General features: G+C 46.7%; 1 protein-coding gene across 2 annotated transcripts in view; it reads right to left on the bottom strand.

Moving 5' to 3' along the window:
• The window catches only part of GPAM (glycerol-3-phosphate acyltransferase, mitochondrial), a 58,213-nt gene extending 42,672 nt beyond the window's left edge, over nt 1-15,541 (bottom strand). The window contains exon 1 of one of the 2 annotated variants that reach the window (XM_087862712.1): nt 15,435-15,541. The gene's annotated coding sequence lies outside the window, so the exon portion shown is untranslated. Of the gene's footprint in view, nt 1-5,006; nt 5,027-15,434 lie in introns of those variants that run through there. The other variant, XM_045803111.2, reaches the window with a different exon arrangement.
• Nucleotides 15,542-16,928: the final 1,387 nt, after the last annotated feature.

Below are 16,928 nucleotides of genomic sequence, written 5' to 3'. Positions count from 1 at the left end.
GGAACCATAGAGTTTTAGGGGTTCAGGACTCTATGGGTCTTGGAGAAGCATGCAGCCAAGCTACGTAGAGTTGTAGGAAACAGGTTACCCATTCCCACCACCCTGACTCCCACTCCCCGGGTCAGAGGAGAGGAAACAACATAAATACCAGGGAGAATAGGTGCCCAGGTCTCCAGTGGTGACCAGCAACACAATGGGTGGTGGTCTGCCATGGAGGAGTGTCCACAATGGAGAACAGGGCAAAGCAGAGGCTGGGAGGCAAACACACATGCACCCAGTACACTCAAAGGAAGGAATTTGAACATACTTGAAATCTAGACATGGCTGGAGATAGACTTATTTCTACTTCCTCCTTAGAATCAGCTTTTGTCGAAAAGGAAAAAGGTTTTCATGAAGAGGACAAGGAGAAGCAAAACTACTTTGTGTTTAAATTATTCATTTTCTAATGAGATCAAAGTAAGCTTGAACTCCACCTATTAAATCTAATCAGGAAGAGCCTCAAAGTTTAACTAAGCCTCCGTTTAGAATACTTTTAAAGGCATCTAGTTTTATTACTTTTGGGGACATAGAATCTCCAAGATTTTCTTTTAGAAAATGTATTTTCTTTTAGAAAATGTATTTTCTTGGATGTCCTAAACATACTTCTTATAACCATCTTTAGCTTTTAACTTACGGATTTCCCAAAATAAAAAGTTTCAAAAGACCGTTATCAACACAGTTTCCAATTTTCTAAATTACCTGATATAAAGCAAAACCTGAATTAGCATAATAATAGCTGTGATTTTTACCAAATCTTTTCTGACAGTCGTCATCACAGTATTCCAAAAAATATTTGAAATGGATTACAAGCATGATCTCCAACATGAAAGTAAGATATTGTATAATAGGCTTTCCATAATCCAGAGTCACAGGGTGCATCTCCTCTCGCAGTCCCACTTGGTTATACCGCTGATTACTTAGACCACTGAGCCCGACCCTTCACTCAGGGTGACTTACACCTCACCCATTCCTCTTGTACATCCAATTCCACTTAGGAGATGGCAAAACAGTTTTCCCCTTTATCAAATGATCTTATAGTGACTTTTTCCAAAGGCTCTCAGTTCTGGTCCAGGATTCCTACCTCACCTCCCTAAATCCCTGGCAGACATATGTAAATTTAGCATGCATCCATGAATTGCAAAATTCCTAGTAACCACTCTAGGTTACAGATGGCATTAAATAAACCTTCATATCCACAATGTCAGTTTTCTCTAGGTAATTGTAAACGATGCTTTTAGAGACACTCCATAAACTTCTAGGTCACCTGCTCATTAATGGTTGAAAAAATATAATGAATTATATCTAAAGCCCCATAAATTGATCAAATCCTGCAATGAATGAAATTGTAACCTCTCAGAGAGAAGGTTTAGTTAACTTTAAGCTCTACAGTGTCAAGACATGCCTTAGGTACGTGGCATGAATATTTTAGTGGTGATAATAGTTACAATAAAATTATCTACATAGTCAGTAACCCCATTTTAGAAACCACAATGACGCTTAGACAAATTCTAATTAAAAGAGTCGTCAGCTGGCTCTCCTCTGCACATGACCTGCAATCTCTTCTTACCCACAAAACCGGAGGAGGCACCTACAGGAATCCTATTATTAATTAGGCATGTGCTTGGCGGTAACAACATGGCTACCATTCAGACATGTCCGAAATGGTAATTATTCTGAACAATTAATTATTGCTTGACAAACTACATTATCCAGAACTGTGAAGGGTCTTGTAATGTTAAATGCAAACTCAGTCTATGGTTTTAATCTCTCTGTGCCTTGTTTTCCTTATCTGTACAACAAGACTAGTAATAGTATCTGCTTTATATGGTGGTTGTGAAAATTAAGAAGTTAAAATATGTAAGGCCTGGTGGACAGTACCCGGTGTATAGTGGCCAGTACATAATGTTTGCAATTATCGTAAGAGTTTCTGGGATAATGTCTTGTCTGGGACACTTCATTTGATTCAGGTTCATAATCAGTCAATGTGGAATCATAGGCTTCCCCAGCTCCAACCCCAACGACTTCCCTTTTCCACTTACAAATTTGCATAGTTTTCCTTCGGTGACTATACTATGGGTTGTGTCACTAAGGTCTTAAAAGCAGTAGTTCCTCACTTTTTGGAGTCAGGGGAATACTTTGAGAATCTGATGAAAGTCTAGACTCTCTCTTGAGGAAAAAAAAAAGGTACACGTAAAAGTTTGCATTTGATTTCAGGGGGTTCATCACTCTCCCTCCCCCCGCCCCCGCCACCAACCTCCCCCTGAGGTCATTCATGGACCCCAGATTAAGAATCAGTGTTTGAAAGCATGGCTTGGAAGACAGCCACATTCAGGATCTTGTTCTTTTAACAATGTCTAAAGCACAGAGACACATATTTGCATATTGCGAAGGAAGTATTAATTACTATTAGCCAGGTAAGTACTTTCCAATAAAGGGTTTGGTGAGGATGAAGAGGATGAAGAAGAAGGAGGACGAAGGGGAGGAGGAGGAGTCATCCAAGGCCGAAAAAGGTAGGTAAACTAAAAGTAGACTTTTCATTTAAGTAAGTTAGGTATGCAGCAGAGCTTTGAAGCTGGGAAGTGCTGCATGGCTGTTATTATTAGGACTCTAGAGGCAGTTTGGGTAACTGATTTTATCTATGGCTTTCTTTAAACCCTCCAACAGGCAAAATATTATCACCAGGGCTCTTCACGCCTGTTCAATGATTCAGTCACAAAAGAAATGCTAATTATGGGAACTGAGCTGTGAATTCTGAGCGACCCTAGGGACAAAATGATTATCTGGTGGTCTTATGTTGCTGGAAATTTATTAGAGTGTTTTCAGATTACATTAACTGGTTTTCACCTTAAGTGCTCTGCCTAGAGAAGCACCAAAGGCTCCTGATAAGAAAGATTTCAAAGAAGTAATGGCGTGGGCCAAAAGATCTTTTAGGTGAGTCGGGGTACTGTAAGGAGAAAAGCCCAAGCGAGGTGGCTGGGATCAGCCAGGGTGGCGGGATGGGCTCGCCACAACCAAAAGCTTCCAATTTGAGGAGGGCTCCCAGGGCCCCTTCCCGTCTCCGGTTTCCAACAGCAACGAATGCCAGAGACCAAAGAGGAAGAATAATATATTTACAACAAAGGTCGGAGAATGAGGCCACGGACCTCATTTCTGCTCCATTATGGTCTCAGATTGCACCTCTGCCTCTCCAAATCTTCTCAAGGCCCACAAGTGTCGACATGCTGTTACCCCTGTTGACCTCTGCCATCCTCCTCTCCCCATGGCCCCGGTCCCCAAGGCCACCCCTCTTCTTGAACCATCCCGAGCTCATCCCTGGCTCAGGGATTCCTTACTTGTCCCTGTTTTTCTGGATCTGCCCATGGCTGACTCATTCTTACATTCAGGTCTTAGCTCAGTTAGCATCTTGCTTCTGTGCCATCCTATTTTATTTCATTTACAGCACTTATCACTATCTGATAATAATCTGTGATTCCTTTTCTTTATGTTGCCTATCTTCCCCACTAGAATGTAAGCTCCAGGAGAGCAGGGACCTTCTATGTCAGTCTCTGCCATGGCCACCCCCACCCCTTAGCACAGAGAAACCACTAGATACACATTTGTGGGCTAAAGGAACCAATGCTCAGGAATAGCATTTGCTTTGTACCAGGCACAGGGCTGTAGTTTTTACAAATACTTTCTCACTGAATTCTCACACCAACCCTCCAAGGTAGGTATGTGTCTATTATCCCCATGGTACAGATGGGGTTTCAGAGAGGTCATACCGCATTTCCAATGTCAAAACTAGCTTGTTACAAGCTACCAAGTAACCAAGACCTTATTTGAACCTAGGCATGTTTGACTCCAACACTCATTCTCTAAATCAGGAGTCAGCGCACTTTTTCTATAAAGGGACGGCTAGTAAATATTTAAGCCTTTGGGGGTCATATGATCTCTGTCACAGCTACAAAACTCTGTAGTATGAGGACAGACAGACAATACATAAACAAGTGGATGTGGCTGTGTGCCAATAAAACTTTATTTGCAAAATAACTGGTGGACAGGATTTGTCCCAGGGACCGTAATCTGCAGATCCCTCCTTTAAATCATTATTTGACATATGCTATGCCGGAAGGGGGTTAAACAAAAAAGGCGGGGAGTAAAAGAAGAACATTAAAATAGGTACTCTGTGCATGGTGAGCCCTCTTCAGATAAGAAAGCCAGCCATTTTCAGTTAAATTTTAACTTAGTTTAAAAAAGGTAGACGAAGAGAGTTCTGGTAGGAAATAGTACTCTACTGATTCAACTTCTTGACTGAATTACGACCATCACTTAAGAGTACAGTAGAGTTTCATCCAATTAAGTTACTCCACCGTTACCAAGGTTCCATTCACAGTGTAATTACACCTGATTTTGCATCATGGGAATTATACGTGATGCCAGCATCCAAACAGAACCTCATAACCTCCCATTGCAAGCAAGCCCCAAACAGTCAGCATTGAAGGACCAAGTGTAGCAAAAGCCACTCCATTAACATTCTTCCACTTTCAACGGAGAGTCTAAAACCTTCAGTCTTTCCTTCTCGAGCAACCTTATGGGTTATTGGCAAGAGGTGAAAGATATGATATGAATCTCAGCTCTAAGCCAGCCCAGAGAAATCTCTTGTAGCTTCATTGGGAAGGAGAACACCATTTGTGCCCAGTTATATGGTCATTCACAGCAGCTTCTGAGACTGAATATCAGCATTAAAGCAAAAGATCAACTCACCAGTCTCTTGGGCCTGGGCTGGGAGGGAGGTAAGGGCTGAACTTTGAGAAGGTGGGAGATGGAGGAACAAAGGCAGGAGTTTCTATGGTGGTTGGTATGCATAAGGACCAGCTAGTGTGGCTAGGGAGTCTTGGGGGGCTAGGCCTCCTCTCACACTCTGCTTTTCTTTCAGGCAACCCTAGGTCACCAGAAACCCATGAGACAAATATTCATTTCTTTCTTACCCAGAAGAAGGAGCCTGAAGAAAGAGTCCCTCTGGAAACAGCCTCCGAGAACGATTCCCTCTGGAAACGGCACATAGTGCTTAAACCAATAGGCACATTTTCTTCAATCTGTATGCAATTTTCCAAACTTGGGCTTTAAGTGTTTGGGCAGGTGACAAATATTCAAACTTTAGTCAGCCTCCTGAACCTTCGCCCATCTGTGCATCTCCTTGTAAAATCCAGGTTTAGCAAGAATGCTGCTAAGTCAGTTTCACCAGGAACATGACCTTCCATATCTGATTGGGCTCCTCACCCTCCACCGGCCTGCAGGTGTTGCTTGACCAACCCGGTCTTCAGCGAAGAATCCTGTTAGGTCGGTTTAGCCAGAGTCCCCCTTAACCTTGCTGCTTCCTCTTAGTACTTTTCCATCCACTGACCCCTCCCCTGCTTCTTGCCCATGCTGTATTTGGAGTTGAGCCCAAGCTGTCTTCCCCACCGTGAAAACCCCATCGTGGTGGTCCCCATGCCTCTGGTAAGAGTCCTGAAGAATCTGCCTTACCATGTTTACAGGTGTCATTGAATATTTTGTTTCTTTAACACAGGAGAGCAGCCCCAGCATGACAGAACCAGCATGTGAAGGAGAATCTAGAAATGCAAGATCTGCCCCAGCTCTGCCATTAACCTGGGAGCCTTCCCCTCCCTTTCCCCTCTGGGCCCATTTTCTCATGAGCAACAGAACAAATCACTCTCATACCTACCTTTTCATCCACCCAAATCCATCTTTTTGTTGTCTAATACCTGTCATATTTATTATCATTTATAGTTATTATTTAAGATGATACCTATTATCAATGAAAGCAGATTTCTACTGAGCACTTAATATTTAATAGGATGGTACCACAGGCCTTCCACATATTCTATCATTTCATTCTCACAACCTCCGTATGAAGAGGGACCCTTGTGACTGCAGACTTCTCAGATACGACAGCTAAGGTTCAGAGTAGTAACATAAACATTCCAAGGTGAAACCGAGAGTAAGTGACAGAGCTGGGATTTGAGCCTGAACGTATTTTTTCCAAGAACTACACTGTCTGCGTGTTCCCCATAGCCCCTGGTCAGGATCTGACTGGAGAGGAAAATACAGATATAGACTCTGTTGCCCTGAACTCCTTATTACTGCACCATGATGCCTCTCACCGTGTCAGGCTACCAAACCCCAACAGGCTTTCCCTGGAGGAGATGGTGCAGGAGCTCCCACCAAAGACCAACACATGGTCTTTGCCCTTGAGACACTTAGAACCCATGATAAAACCCATGGCCCAGGCAATGGCCCCGGAGAAGCAGTGCTGATAACTCGCAGAGCAGGAGCTCCCTCTTTCTCGGATCCTTGTTGTCGTCATCATGCCAAAGTAAACATGAAACAATGGCCTCTGCAAATCTCTGGTGATTCTCCAGATTCTCTGAATCTTTTTCTTCCCTAGAGAGAGGCAACTCCTTCAAAAATGGACCAAATTAACAATCTGGTGATAGAAGAGATAGGGGGAGGGAAGGCTCTCCTTGAAACAAACAGTAGGAGATTTTTAAGAAGACAATCAGTATTGGCCTGACTGGGGAGGGGGGAGGAGGCATGTGGTAGGTGAAGGGTAGATGCCCAGAGACGGCAAAGCAAGGATGATAAAGTTAATGTGTGTGTGTGTGTGTTTAAAGATTTTATTTATTTATTTATTTATTTGACAGAGAGAGCCAGAGAGCAAAAGCAGGGGGAGCAGTAGAGGGAGGAGAAGCAGGCTCCCCACCGAGCGGGGAGCCCAATGCAGGGCTCGATCCCAGGACCCTGGGGTCACGACCTGAGCCGAAGGCAGATGCCCAACCATCGGAGCCACTCAGGCGTCCCTAAAGTTAATGTTTTGTGCAGCTCTGATTCTCTCGGGGGTGGGGAAGAAAGGAGAATGAGTTTACCTATTTAATGTCTACTATGATCTAAAGTCTTTTATATACACTAAGCATTAGGTCCTGACAACGGTGTGTAAGGTTGATGTTTTAGAGATGAGGCTAATAAGAATCCAAAGAGACAGTCTCTCTTTTTTCATTCTATCTCAGTGCCTGGGTAGACACCATTCTAGCTCTAATTCAGATTTTCATGAAGTAGATAGCACTCACTCAATGGAATATCTGTAAAAAATATTTAGGCTAAACACTTAATATGGTACCCAGCATACACATAGTCGGTGTTCAATAAAACAGGATGGATTGGGGCACTGGGTGGCTCAGTCGGTTAAGCATCTGCCTTCAGCTCAGGTCATGATCCCAGGGTCCTGGGATCCATGTCAGGCTCCCTGCTCATCAGGGAGTCTGCTTCTCCCTTTTCTCCCCACGCTTGCTCTCTGTCGCTATCTCTGTCTCTCCTCTCAAATAAATAAAAAAATCTTAAAAAACCAAAACAAAACAGGATGGATTAACAACACAATGTGATTTCTCAAAATGAAGTAAATGGAATTTGATCCAATAATTCTCAACTGGGGATAATTTTGCCCCAGGAAGACATGTGGAAATGTCTAGAGATACTTTCAGTTGTCACAAAAGAGGGGACGAGCACTCCTGGCATCCAGGCGGTAGAAGCCAGGGTGCCCCTAAGCACCCTACAACGCACAGGACAGCCAGCCCCACAATAACAAATTATCCGTCCCATAAGGTCAACGGTGCCAAGTTCGGACATTCTGATCTAATCCAATATGTTTGACAGAGGAGGAAACCACGACCCAGAGAGACAGAGGACCTGCCCAGAACCATACAACTGATTAATGGCAAAGCCGTGATGAGAAACATCCTTAAGCCTTCTACATTGTTCTTGCCAGACCTCAAGCTGCTGACCAACCAGAGGGCTGCACAGTACAAGAGGGAGGAATGCAGGGGAAAAGACCGTGTCAGCCAAAGAGCCCAGGCAAATCAAATACAATTGTGTAAGTTCAAGTGGACCAAGCCTGTTGCTCCCCAGTCTGGATCACACCCTGAATAAGCAGCCAGGGTAGGTTCCAGAAAACTTGGGACCAAGGCTGGGAACACCGAGTGCTCAGTAGAGGCCTTAGCTGCCCACCAGCTTTACTCCCACTTTTTCCTTTTCTTAGGGTTGCAAACCAAAACATAATTATCAAGTCAAAGAAAGAATTTTGTTCCGATAATTAAACAGGCAAATGAGAAATATGAATGAATAAATGGTCGTATTAGGTCAAGGTAGAAACTGCCAAAAATTGATTCTCTCCAAAAGATAGAGTCATTTGTATTATTGTTACCACCGACAACAAATATTTTTGGCATCATACATGCCAAGAGATGGGTTAGGTCCCAGGGGAGAGATAGGCAGAAAGAGAAGAGTGTGTTCACCAATACCACGCATGAGGCACATCCTTGACCTCAAGAAGGACTCAGTCCAAGCATGAGAGTCTCCTTTTGTATTGGCCATTGCATAGCCAAACCGACACTGCAGAGTGGTAAAGGAAAACCCTCCTTACAGTTATCTAAACCTAGCATGAATCACTTATTTTAAAAAACCTTTTTTTAAAGATGGATTTATTTATTTTAGAGAGAGAGAGAGCACAAGTGGGAGGGGGAGAGGAAGAGGGAGAGAGAATCTCAAGCAGACCCTGTGCTCAGTGCAGAGCCCACATGGGGATCAATCTCACAACCCTGAGATCATGACCTGAGCCAAAATCACCTAACTGCCACCCAGGTGTCCCTTAAATAACCTTTAATATAGGAACATTCAACTATAGTCCAAGAACCTGGACTTTACCATGTATATTATTGGGGTTTGGCTTGCCTGATGGGCATTTTCCTCTATCCATCAAGCTTTGTGGGGACTTCTAATGCCCTGGACCATATCTAAAATGGTGGGATAACCAGAGACGGTATGGGACTTCACTTAACTAGATGAGATCCTTTGACCCCAAAATTTCCTATCCTCAGCAGATGGATGGAAGGCCCCTAAACAGCTGCTCCAGGCCAGGGTACTGGCATCTTTTCCAGCAGTTTCTAAGCTGCATCTCAGTGGAAGCTGGAGATAGGAGTTAACACAACTCCGAAGATCAACTTTTATCTTGCAATTTCAATGAAAAATTAAACATCCTGATAACGCTGAGTACGAATCGCTTTTATTTCCATTACAACTGCTTTCTGAGATGGATAATTCCCCTTTAGATTTTCATGAGTTTGGCCCAGAAATTGGATACTCAAGGCATTAAACATACAACAGCCTGGGATGCCAAGAAAACAGGAGTGTCTAACGATTTGGCCGCCACAGCCTGCTAAGTGTCTTCGGGAAGTGAGTAGAATTTGAATACATCAGCTTGGCCAGTCGGCTACAGACTGAGAAATCAGACACTAAGAAAGACACCCCAGGGGCTCCCACTTGGGTTGGACACAGGTGTTAATTGGTGACAAGCAGTTTGTTTGGCAATGCTTCCCAGACTTTGAACTATCACAGTGCAGTAAACAATGAATGCTAACTTTTTTTTCTGCCCAGTCATAATATTAAAATTAAATGCAAAATAAATTGACAATCTACAAACACCATCATCTCGTAAAAGAAAGAATGTTTCAACATCCCAACAAAGAGGAGGGATAGACTCTCTGAAGGAAGGGAAGTTCCTAAATGCACACGGCTATACTAAAGACTGGCAACTTTGTCCTTAGTTCTTAAGTCATTGTCGACTAGAACATCACAGACCAGCACTCTGCACAGTCTGGAATGTGGGTACTACGAGTAACCACTGGAATGGCCGGGAGAAGAATAAGGTTGGAGACCCAGACTGAACAGAGGAGGTATTCCAGGGTAAGGACAGGGAGGGGTGAGGGGTAGGGTTGGAGGGATAGAAGTTGCCCAGAGAATAAGCCACTCTGCTCTCTGGTGGCACTCTCCACGTGGTAATGCTACCCTAAATTGCTTGTTTAATGACCCATCTCTTCCACTGGGCTTTGAGTTCCTTGAGAGCAGTGGCTGTGCCTTGTTGCCCTGAGTCACGGAGCTAATTAGTTGTGGGGCAGGAGTGACAGTGTAGGGAGAGGGCATTCCAAGGAGCAATGGCAAAGCACCAGGAACACACAGTGCTGCTTCGGGAACCTATACAATGTGACGATTAGAGCTCACATTTTCTATTGTCTAATCATGCATGCTGTTTCCGGCTGGTGCAATGGATGGGGAGACCCACCTCCATCCTACCCAAAAGGCTCACCTTGGGCATCATCCCACAAGATCATTAAAATGAGCCCCACGGGGAGTGTGATGAGGGTTAGGACTGCTACTGCCCCAGGGAGGTGCCAGGGAACTGCTGAGTGAAGGCTCAGCACCTCTCCCTTGTCTCTGAACTGTCTGGGCAGAAGCAGGGCTGGGTGTGACACAGCCAACCTCCTGTCTGCCTGCTGCTTGATCCCCCTGGTCTTCCCGTTGCCAAGTCAGAGAAGAGCTTTCAGTCCCAAGGTTTTCCATTTTCCCAGACCCTCGCTCCTCACAGTCACTTTTAATTTGGAATTGACACAAAGCAAACATCATCCACACTGTTAGCAAGCAGCCCCATGGTAAGTTCCACAGCAACCACTCCTCTCAGCAGAAAAAGTCCAGCTCACGGGGGAATGAGTGTTGCTTTCTTTTAAAACTCATTTTGGGTAGTTTTTTTTAGCCAGCTTGATTTCTGGCAAGAGGTTGAAGCTCAATGCACAGAGCCAGCCTCAGCTAAACTTCCTGCCAGACCCATAGGGCAGGTTGGAGGCCAAATGCAAAGTTTATGAAGCAAGTGCATTGAGGCAAGGAGAGGATGGGGTGGGGAGAGGGCTCCTGGCCCCCTGCTGCTTGAGAGCACAGGCCTGATGGAGTATTTTCATTAGCACTGGCTCAGCATGACAACTTGGAGCCGTTATACATCTGAAATGCTACTCACAGCTAGAGAACCCAGCTTCACATTGGTAAGATCAGCAAGGCTGCAGGTTCTGGAACTGAATGGTGAGGGTGTGCTTTCCATTGCAAATTTCCTGCCACTTTCCTTTTACAGCCCATTGGGGAGGATTTGCCTCAGGGTACAACCTGCTATTCAAAGTCTCTTTGGAAATGCTCTTGGTGTAATATATTATTTATCATACAGCATTTTTGTTCCTTTCTCAATATCAGTCCAATCCTCTCTGACCCCCTGCCCCAACAAAATAAAAGTTTTCAAATCCTGAATTCACGTGAACACAGTTGTGTGCCTTGAAGTATCGATGCTGTAGCCTATCTCCCCGTCATTATTGCTCCCTTAGGCATCGCTGGCTAAAACACTGATGTCCCTAGGAGGTCCTACTAAGCATTATGGCCAGCAAGCAGTAGGCAGGGATTGGCTAACAGACAGCTGAAGGCAAGAGTGTGGCCCGAGGTAAGGAAGAGGAGATGGAGAGTTGATATGCCTCTGGAGATCAAGGGGACAGGGTCCCCCATGGGGAAGGTGGGAGAGAATTGAAGACAATTCTTTCAGGAGCCTGAAACTGATCATTTCCTTTCATCATGCTTGGCAAGTTTAGCCTTTCCTTCACCTCCCAGAGTTTCTGGCTTTGTCTGGAAAAAATGCTAACCAGTTCTTCACAAGGGCTCTCACGAAATCCCTGGGCAGAGAGCTTACAAAAGACACTGTGTGCGATGTAAAAGGAACACGGTGCTCCTGGGGTTGGGGCCTGAGTGGGTGGGGGAAGGGGCAGCCAAGGAAGATGATGGGCCCATCCGCAAATCCTCAACTCGCTGCTCCCCTCCCAGCCTGCCTGGGCTTGGAATTTCACCACCAGAGACGATCGCCCCAGGTGGGTTAATCATCCAAGCTGGGCATGTAGGAACCTTGAGGACAAGCACAGAGAGAAGCTGTTTTCTGTCCCTGGGAAGGGGCTTAGGGATTTCCATCTAGAAGGAGTGACCCCCGGAGAGTGAGGATGTTGGGCTCCAGCTGGGAGTGGAAGGAGGTGCTAGAGAAAGGGGCTTCCAGGAGACACGATCAGCCAAGTCTTCCTCCTGGCCTCCTTGGGTTTGGACTCAGACTCTCTCCACCCATGGAGACAGGGGAGTAGGAGAGCACTGGACAGGGAGTCAGGGGATTCTCTAATCTGACTGTATCTTGCTGTGGATCAAGGGAATTTTAAATACTACAGATGGGCAACTTGGCCTTAGGAATCATTCAGCCACCCCCCACACTTTGTACTAACAGCCTCTGAGTCCCAGAGAGTCGCCGCTGGTTGGCCAGGGCCACACGTACTGAGCACCTACCATATTCCGGTGGCATGTTGGGTGCTCATATGCTATTAGTTCATCAGAGAAGTCTTTCTTGACTAGCTCTCCACCCCCATCTAAACGAGGTCCTTTGTTGTTTTTCTCACCACAAATGGGAATGACCTAATTATTTGTGTGATTTTTTTCTTTAATGCCTATTGTCCCCAATTCAAATGTAATTTCCACAAGGGAAGGGAGCTTCCTCTGCCCGATTCTCCACTGTATCCCAGTTCCTCACACATGGCAGGCACACACCCACATTTAGTGAACACAGAATCTCTATTCTCCAAGTAACCCCAACAAGAGACGCATTTTACCCATTTTCCAGATGAAGAAACTGGAGCTTAGACAACGTAAATAACAAGTGGAAAAAGCATTGCAAGGTGCACTGAGTGTTATATGCAAATAATGAATCATCAAAAACTAGGGATATACTGTATGGTGACTAACATCACAAAATAAAAATTATTATAAGAAAAAAATTAAATTAAATTAAATTAAAAAAAAACAAGGAAAAAGCAAAATTCAGCAGTGGATCTGAATGACCCGCCCCCACACACAAATGCTTTATTACTCTTCTAACAAAGGTTTTCAAACTTTGTAGATTCCCTTAGGCTGGGACCTTGGTTTAAGCTTTTTTGGCTGTGCTGTTCTAGGACCAGATGCCCCCAAACCAGTCCGTGGTCTTGTCAAGCCCCGTGCTAGATCATGGTCCAGGCAGGGAAGACCACACAGCAGTGAGGAGATCCCCACTCAGCAACTGGGAAGGCAAACAGTGGAACAGAAATGTCTGCCTGACAGGAATTTCAGAGGAGACCCATCACCCGACGGCAGCGAGCCCAAAGCTATGTGTTTGTGAAAGCCCCTGGTGTGTGGGAAGGGCATCGGCTTTGAGGTTCGATACATCAGAAATCAAGTCTAGCTCTCATGCTTACCAGCGTGGGCAAGTCAGTTCTCTGAGCCTTTGTTTGTTCCTCTAAGATACAGGATGATGCTGACCCCTCCCTCACAAGGAGGATAAATGAGCTAGGGCAGGGAAAGCCCTCAGCGCAACACCTGATCGACTCCAGCAACCAGCCAACGAGTTTCCTGAAGGGCTCCCTTCCAGGCTGGACCAAATTCCTCATCAGGAGCCCCCTCTCTGTCACTAGGTTGGAGCCTATAAGTGGTTAAACCTGGCTACAAAGGTAGGCAAGAGACTGACAGGGAAAGCAGGTCCTGACAGAGAGGACAGAGCTTGAAACGAAAACCCACTCTGGTCAGGGTCTGTGCCCGCTTACCCCCCCACCCCCCACCCCCGTCCTCCAAGCCTTGCTCACACCTGCACTGTGGTTCCTACGCAGTCCGCTCAGCCGAGTGAACAGCTCGACAGAGCACATGGGAGAGTTGCCTAGTGTTCTGCTCATTTCCCTGATATCAGTCATTTGTTTTCACAGACTCACTCAGCACCAGACTGGCACGCGGCCTGGCAGTGAAAGCACGGGCTCTGAACAGGCTTGTCGCGAGGGCTGAGTTAACGAGTGTAAAGCACTGGAAGAGCGCGGGGCAGGGAGCAGGTGGTCCAGCAGCATTATCTGCATTTACCAGTAAGAGTTTACTGGGTGTCAGACGCTGCTGGGCTTTGGGGGCTTGGCTGCAAGCAAGACCCCTGGCTCCACAGGGCTGCCAGTGTAGGGGAGGCAATGGATAAGGACACAAGCAATCATAAGACCATACGATTAGGGGTCCAATGAGGTAAGGGGCAGGGGACCCTAACCTAGTACGGGAGGAAGAGGCTTTACTCAAAGATCCAACTAATATGTTGACTTGGCCAGAGCGGGGGGCGGGGGAGGGTGGAGAGCACTCCAGGCAGGAACGGAGAGCATGCAATAAGGTCATCATAGTGGGTGCGAAGAACGAGCGTCCATGTGGCGGGACAGGGATGGAGAATGGTGAGAGAGGAGGACCCAGACCAACCAGACGATGGTAAAGGGAGGAAGTGCCCCCAGACAAGCAGGAAAGTATCAGGCCCAGGAGGTACAACCCCCTGCTCTGGGCTTGTCCTCCTTCTTGTCATTTCCCTTAAAATTATGAGGGGAAAGCAGGATTTACTTTGATGAGCTCCTCAGACCATTCCTCTGAATAGTCTCAGGAAATGCAATGGGGGCCTTGGCAGAGAAAATTCCCTGGGGTCCACAGAGTCATCCCCAGGAAGAAGGGTCCTCCACCCGTGGAGAAACTTTGCGGGGCCAAGTGATGCCAACGCCCCGCTGAAGCCAACAAAGCACAAACCACAAGGGTAGAGACAGTTCCGAATTAAGACAGCGTGGATGGAAGCATCTGGCAGGTAAAACAACGACCATGACTAGAGAGAGAAACGCAGTCAGCTAACATGCAGAGGGAAAGCCAGTTCTAATGCCAGTTTCCTCTAAAAGTCTTCTTCACTTAATGCCAAAATAAAATGATGTTTTTCTTGTTTTGCATCCTGTCCTCCCCTCCTTAGGCACCTCCAGCCAACCCTCACAATCAGAGAGGATGGTTTCGTCCTCATTCCAGGTGGTTAAACCCCCACTGGCCCCGCACGGAGCCCAGCTTGCATCTGCAGCGAGGAGGAAAATACTGCTGAGGCAGGAGCATGGCCGGGATGAGAACAGACAGTGCACAGCCCACAGAGATCTCTGACGAAGTGGGAAACAAAGTCTCATAAATGCGGTGCTCGGCCCCATTCTGCCTTTCTCTGTGGTCAGCATCACGAGGACTGGCACCACCCAGAACACCCTTTGAAGGCCATGTACCACTCGCAGATCAGATCGGAGAAGTTTCAAGCTAAAGCAACTGCATCGGTCATACAGCGTCCAAAACCCTGTTGGGGCTTTGGGGTTCTGAGCCAGTGCGGAGGATGACAGACGCCAAGGGAGTGGACAGACCTCAACAAGGGCTTCATGGGAGCAAAAGCGCTCAGATGCCAATGGTACATGGCGATCGTGCTCGCACCTCTCTCCAGCTGCAAGTAACTCACACCTTGGCCTTGCCTTTCTGTAGAATTCCAAGATTCTGAGTCTTTTTTGCTTGCACTTCCTTTTTCCACTTTCTCCGCCTCTCCTGCTTTCCACTCTGAGCGCCAGAGCTCCGCCGTACCCCCATTTCAAGGCTCATGACATCCTAGGAAATTAGATGCCTCCCCAAAAAGTTACCTTTAATACCTGAATCCTTGACTCTGCAGGGTTTGAAGAATTACGTTCAACCAGTTGCTTAGCAAAGCTGATGGAGACTCTTCGGAAGTCAGCCCCCGCCCGTGAGTAGCCGCCGAAAGCTCCTCCAGCTGTTTGCAGGGCTGGAGACCCGAAGAACTTTGGGTGCTCGGAAGTAACCTCAGAAAAAGTCCCCAGGCAGCAGCAAACTCTCCCAGCACGGTTTTGAAATACCATAGGAGGAGGAAGCCTCTTTAATCAAATAATAACCAGCTCGAGATAAGGCCTGCTAGGCTGAGCTGAGCCAGCCAATCACCGGCTCCCTTCCGACCGCAGGGCAAACAGACCCAGGCTTTCGAGCGAGCTTCAGGGCTCGTTAGAATTTCATGATGCTGCAAGTGTCTTCTTGGCTTTGCCTGGTGGGGATTTTCTGACTAGGGAGTGAAGCCCCGAGCTCAGGAGCCTGATTCTCAGTGGACGAGCCTGACCCAGGGGCTGCTGCCGAGTAGCCTGAGCAATCATGTGGGGCCCTCAGCTCCCAGCCTGGCTGCTTCCATGTTGCCAAGGCCAAGAGAGTTCTCAGTGCTGCTAAGAAACCAAGCCTGAGTGGGGCTGAGCAGGGCTGCGTCATGGGGGAGGCGGGGGAGTGGGAAGTGTGTATTTGTCTCCAGAAGAGCAACTTACTGTGTCCCTGAAGAGGTCATGGAGGCGCTAGGGACTTGCTGTCACGTGTTGGCGACACTTCACATGCATTTCCTTGGGTCCTTCATTGGCAGGGACTTAGAGCGTCTCTATATTCTTCATCCTTCCCCACCACAATCCCCTCTCATGCTGTCTGTGCTCTGTTGGGCCACAGAGGCATCATGAGGAGGGTGGGTGTGGGCAGCTAGGCAGACCTGAGAATGGATAATAGCCTCACAGCTTTGTAGGCTTCTGACTTTGAACGAGTATTTGGGCCCCTTCTTGGCTAAGCAGCTGCTAAGGATTCAGTAGGAGAACTCTGCCAGGTCTCCATAAGGTTCTATGTGCCCTAAGGAAAGTAACCAAACCCTTCCATGGTATTGATAGAATGGAGCTGCTTATATAAAGGAACGCGGTACCCCCTTTGTTATGCAAATAACACTTAGCCAGCGGCAGAATCCATTTTAGGACATTTCAAGCGACCTCAGAAAGAAACCCCTTCCCATTACCAGTCATTTCCCCTTAACCCCACCCCAACCTCCTCTACTGACCATTCATTCAACAGAGATTGATTTTGTATCTACTGTATCAGAAACTGAGGTAATCCCTGGGGGGGTGGGGGGTGGGATGGGCTTGGAAGGGAGCACTGACAGCACCATCACTCCATCAGGAGGCAGGCGTTTATATTAGAGTCCTCAGTGCAGTCAAGCCAAAGGAAGGAGCCAGTAAAGGCAGCTTATCACAGAGGGTTTGGACGCTGTCCGAAGGGGGCAGGGGAAAACCAGCAGTGATGGACAGGAAGTAGACTCAAGTCCG

Source organism: Ursus americanus, chromosome 6 (assembly GCF_024610735.1).
Source record: "Ursus americanus isolate L20-20 chromosome 6, mUrsAme1.1.p, whole genome shotgun sequence".
In the NCBI taxonomy this organism is placed as follows: domain Eukaryota; kingdom Metazoa; phylum Chordata; class Mammalia; order Carnivora; family Ursidae; genus Ursus; species Ursus americanus.
Note: the sequence above shows the minus strand (reverse complement) of the source record. Positions and strands in the feature narration are given on the sequence as shown.